General features: G+C 52.0%; 1 long non-coding RNA gene across 1 annotated transcript; it reads right to left on the reverse strand.

Annotated features, from left to right (window-relative positions):
- Nucleotides 1-1653: 1653 nt before the first annotated feature.
- LOC118624520 lies at nt 1654-2867 on the reverse strand. The gene is made up of 3 exons (XR_004958371.1): nt 2821-2867; nt 2179-2263; nt 1654-1842 (listed from the first exon to the last, which is right to left on the reverse strand). It is a non-coding gene; the product is annotated as an uncharacterized LOC118624520 (long non-coding RNA).
- Between the last annotated feature and the right edge of the window lie 2249 nt (nt 2868-5116).

A 5116-nucleotide genomic window follows, 5' to 3' on the forward strand; every position in this document is an offset into this window, starting at 1 on the left:
AGCCACTTGTTAGATACATCCATTCCATCTTCTTAGGAGAGAGCTGGTCAACACGGCTGCACCAGGGGATGAACTTGTTCTCTGACCCACCACCTTCTGCACCCTCTCATTGAGACACCCAGCTTCCTCCAGCTTCCACCGTCCCTCCCCTCACTCCGATCAGTATAAGCTTCATGTATGGTGTGGCTTTTGTCACCTCAGGCTCCACCAGAGCCCATGAGAGTGAGCAAGACTGTCGATACGGCCCCTGGCTCTTGAGCTTCCCTCGGCAGCCACGCGAAAGCATGAGGTGTGTGTGTGCAGCGGAGTTGTTTCAGCTTTGCAAACCCAAGGCCGTCGGTCCCTTTCAGCGAATCTGCTCCCTTGATTAACCTGGGGTGTGGGCACCCGAATAAAGAAGTTTCCTTAAAGGCGAAGAATATCATCATTTTCAAACGTCCTTGTGGGGACGTCTGAGCCCAAATCCTGCGACTGTTCGTCTGAACTAACTGGCTCCTTGCAGGGAGATGAGAGAAAGCAGTTTGTCCGAGCAGCCTGGAGAAGCTGTCCCCTCGTGACCCATGGAAGGCTCTGTTAGGGGATGCTGGTGTGTACGCACACTGATAGCTGCTTTGTTTCTGGGCTGATGCTGGCGGAGGGGTTGCCACACAGCCAGCACACGCGGCTCAGCAGGGTTCGCAGGGAGTGTTTATGGGGCTCACTGCTAATGACTCCTATTTACGGCACATGTGTGGAGCAGCTGAGCGGGCCGCGAAGACAGGACATCAGTAAGGCCCGGGTTTTGCAGCTTGGCTGCGTGCACGGGCTTTCCTGGGCAGCTGCAGGGAGGGCTCCTCTACAGGCTTCTGGGGGATTCCTAGGCTCCCCGGAATTCAGGCCTCGCGGTGCAAACAGAGAAGGCTTTGCTAGGGGAGCTGCTGCCCAGACTGATTGGATGAGGCCAGTGACAGAAATGATCACCGTGATAGGAACAAAAGCTAACATTTACTGGTCACTCGCCTCACACTGGACCCTGGAATGTGTGCACCGCGCAGGTGATTTCTGTCGTTTAATCCTCAGACAAGCCTGTGAGGTTGGTGCTGTTTTTTCTTTGTTCGTTTAATGTTTATAATACAGAGGAAGGACGGGCTCCGAGAGAGGACATAGTTTGCCCGAGGCCACAGAGCTGGCCTGAAAGCCTGGTCTAACCCCAGGGCCCAGCTCTGTAGGTGTGGGACAGTGAAGGGTAACAGTGACTCATCATTTTCGATCCGTCATGGCAGGATGGCGTAGCTGTTCATAGCATTTTGGTATTAGAGAACCTAGATTTGAGCTCTGGCTCTGCCACCAGAAGTGACACAAACCGCTAAGCCTCAGTTTCCCCACCAAAAGTGGGAATAGTAGTAGCACCTACCAGCAGGGTGTGGAAAGCCTTAGCCCAGTGCCCAACACAGAACAAGCCGCCAGTCACCTGCATTCACACCAACACCACAGCCTGGGAGCAGTGGGACCCAGCAGGCAGGCGCATGAGCTGGACGGAACTCGGCTTCTGAGACTCTCTAGCTGGGAGCCCTTAGATAAGTCACACAACCACTCTGAGCCTGGTTCCTCTCAGTAGGACGGGACAATAATAGGACTGATGATGATGGGACTAGTGACAATATGACCGATAACAATAGGGCTGTCAAGGACCACACAGAGTGGGTGTGAGGAACCCATTCTGCCCCTTCCAAGATGCATGGAAAGGCTGCGTGTTGCTGGGGAAACCCTGGCTGGCGTCCCCACTTCTGAGCACAGCCGCCCTGCACATGGCACGTCGTTATGAGCAGCAAAGGAAACAGAAACCGACCTTCAAAAGTTCTCCTGCGCTCCAGGGGGAAGATGGGACCAACAAAAATAAAGCATTCATTAAAAACAAAAATGACATGTCCATATACACACATACTTGCAGATAATCACTTGCAGCCGTGCGGAGACTCACGCAGGGGCTGTGGGATTTTGCTGGAGAGCTTGGGAAGGTTTCTGGAAGGAGGGGTATTTCGGGCAGAGGAAGGAGGTTCCCCCTAGAGCGGGAACTCGGGTTCGTTTTCTTCTCATCTTGTATTCCCTGCACTCTGCACACAGTAGGTGCTCAATGTGCGCTGGCTGAATGAGAACAGGAAGTGGAGAGGGGGTTCCAGGCAGGGGAAGTGAACAAACCTTGTGGTGGTGACTCAGAAGTAGGGTAGGCGCTCCACTAGATGCTAAAGGCATGACTGTGTTCTTCAGTGTTTTCTGCCAGCGCCTGATAAGCCCGGAGGAAGAGTGAGAGTTGTTACACTCCATGTTCCCATATACTTTACTTTCTCTCTCTCTCTCTCTCTCTCTCTCTCTCTCTCTCTCTCTCTCTCTCTCCATGCAATCCTAGCACAAGGCAGCTGAAAAACTTCCCAGGGAGCACAGACCCTTTGGTCTGCCTCCCCCAGATCTGTCCCTGCTTTTTCTTTGCTTACACCATGGGTCGCGACCCCTTTGGGGGTCAAACGACCCTTTCACAGGGGTCCCCTGAAACATAACAGTAGCAAAATTACAGTTATGAAGTAGCAACAAAAATAATCTTATGGGTGGGGGTTACCACAACATGAGGAACTGTATTAAAAGGTTGCGGCACTAGGAAGGTTGAGGACCACTGGCTCACAGCATCCCAGCTTTGTCCAAGTCCTTCCTGAGGGATGGTCACTATGGTGGCTTTGTAGTGTGTTGGCTGGGCTAGGCTGAAGTTTGTTTCCCATAACCCCCTCCCGCATGTTTGCATTTGGAGAGATGTCAAGCACCGAAGGTTGGGCAGGTTACCATGCTCACCTCATTGTCAAGAAGAAGTGGCCAAGCCTGCAACTCTTCAACTTTGCCTGGCTCTGCCTCTGAGCTCTCGGGTGCCATGGAGGTCTCCGCTCTCCGTGACAGAGGGCACCAGCTTCTCCTGCAGGATGTGGAGGTCAGGGGTTGTGAGAACCGACCTGCGTTCCAGTCCATCCTTGTGGGGTCCAGCTTGCCCTTGCTCATTCCTACTTTATGCCCATTTTCCCTTCTCCACCTCCTTCCCTGTGGACTTGGAAGCTGCAGCATCAAACGCAAAGACAACCAGCCTGTGAGATGGTGTAACCAGCTCTCACAACTGCAGAAGGTCAAACCCTGAAGCAAATCCAACTGCATATTGATAGGGATAACTACTTTGTGATGGTGCTAGCTCTCAAGACCACTAAATCCCAACTCATATGGACACCATATCCCCAGCTCAGGAGCGAATCCTGGTTGGTCTGAGCCAATCACAGTGGGAATTCCCAGTATCCTTGCCGGTAATGGGTTTAAGTACGGGCATCAGATCCTGTTCCAGCCAGTGAGGGGAACTTCAGTGGGGGGCTTCGGGTGAAGGTACCCTTGATCTGAAAAAGAGACTCACAAAAAAGATAGGGCTCTTCTTCTACTAGATGGATCTGGGTTTGATGGTTGGAACCAAGGCAGCCATTGTAACCATGCCGGGCATTAGCTGAAGACCCAGCCAGAGAGAAAAGACAGAAACAACTTGCCTGTGTCCTTGATAATACAATTGAGCTGATTAACCTTCCTAGAAGCTGCCTACCCCCCGAGTTCCAGCTGTGTGAGATAATACATTTTCTTATTGCGTAAGCCAGTTAAGGCAGGGTTTCTGTTTCTTCTGGCCAAAAACATCCTAGTCCAACTCCCACCCCAAAAGAAGCCTCAGATTTTCTTCTTGCCATAGATCCCAACTTTTCCACCCACTAGGAGCTTCTCCAAAAGGGGAGTGGCCACCTCGGAGTGGACCTGGTATCTGGCCTCCTCATGCTTGGTCTTCCCCTCAGAGAAAATAGGAGAATACCCCAGCAATCAGCAGAGGACTTAAAAGTAAACAATAGAATTTAAGATTATGAAAATGGTTTCCAGATTATAGCCCAAGGAAAAAAGGGATGAGGCTATAATTACGGCAATTATGTTAATCAGGTCTATCAGTCAGATGTAAGAAACAGAAAGCCCAATTCCAATCGGCTATACCATCTGCCTGCGCTTTATCTCTCATCTCTCAGCTCTCAGCTCACCCCTTTGCTCTGTGATGCCGGGATGGTCCTCTGCCAGCCTCATCTCACACCCTCTTGCCAGCTGGCTTTCTGTGAGGCTCTGCCAATAGAAGGCACTAGAGGGAGATTGGGAAGCAGGAGAAGAAAAAAGGACTTCATCTTGGTAGTCTCTCTCCAACGGGAGTGAACAGTGAGCTCTACTTCTACTCTTGGCATCCTCAGCACACCCGCACTGTGCCCTGCAGAGGGACTGGAGCCTGCCATCAGCAGTGGTCCCTTGAAGGTGGGGGACCAGCCACACATGCGTCCTTGTGCACAGGTCATCAGAGCAACCTCCGTGGGGCTGTGAGCACCCATGAAATTTTGCACCCTCCCCAGGGGTCTGTACACAAGCGATGCAATCTCTCAGGAACCCTGCACCGGTCTCAGGAGACCCCCCTCCGAGGTCCTGAACTCTGGTAACCACCCTCTCCCCCTTTTTCTGTTTGCCTGGGGAGTTATTAGTCCCTGGATTACCTCAGCATCCTCTTTTTGATTTCTTACTTGTGTAACAAATTCTTTTAAGTCCCCGTGTTTTGAAATATCTACTGTGGTTTCTCTTTTCATGACTGGACCCCAACCGATAGGGTGAATTTATTGGATCATGTAACCCAGAAGTCCAGATTGAGAACAGTCCTCAGGCACAATGTGTTCCAGAGGGTCTGACTCTTATTAGGGCCCCGCTCTGCTTTCTGACATTTTCTCCGCACCGATCTCGTCTGTGCGCCTTGTTTGCAGGACGGCTACCCCCTGGGCAGCGAACATGGGGCACCCACTCCCTTCCTCCCATCCATCCACCCTTCTGACTGCGGAGGGCAGAGTACACCTTTGCCTTCCATTTCTAAGTTAGAGGTCGGTCTACTTTGCTTGGACTGGCTAAGGTCATTTGCCCAACTCCGAACCAGTCACCTTGGCCAAGGCTCAGGCTGATAGGTTGGTTTTGCCTGGATCATGCGGTCTCTTCCTAAAGCACGGTGGCTTCGGCACAGAGCCGGGGGCCACACGGACATCCGGGCTTCTCGGGA

Source organism: Molossus molossus, unplaced genomic scaffold (assembly GCF_014108415.1).
Source record: "Molossus molossus isolate mMolMol1 unplaced genomic scaffold, mMolMol1.p scaffold_m16_p_1, whole genome shotgun sequence".
NCBI lineage: Eukaryota > Metazoa > Chordata > Mammalia > Chiroptera > Molossidae > Molossus > Molossus molossus.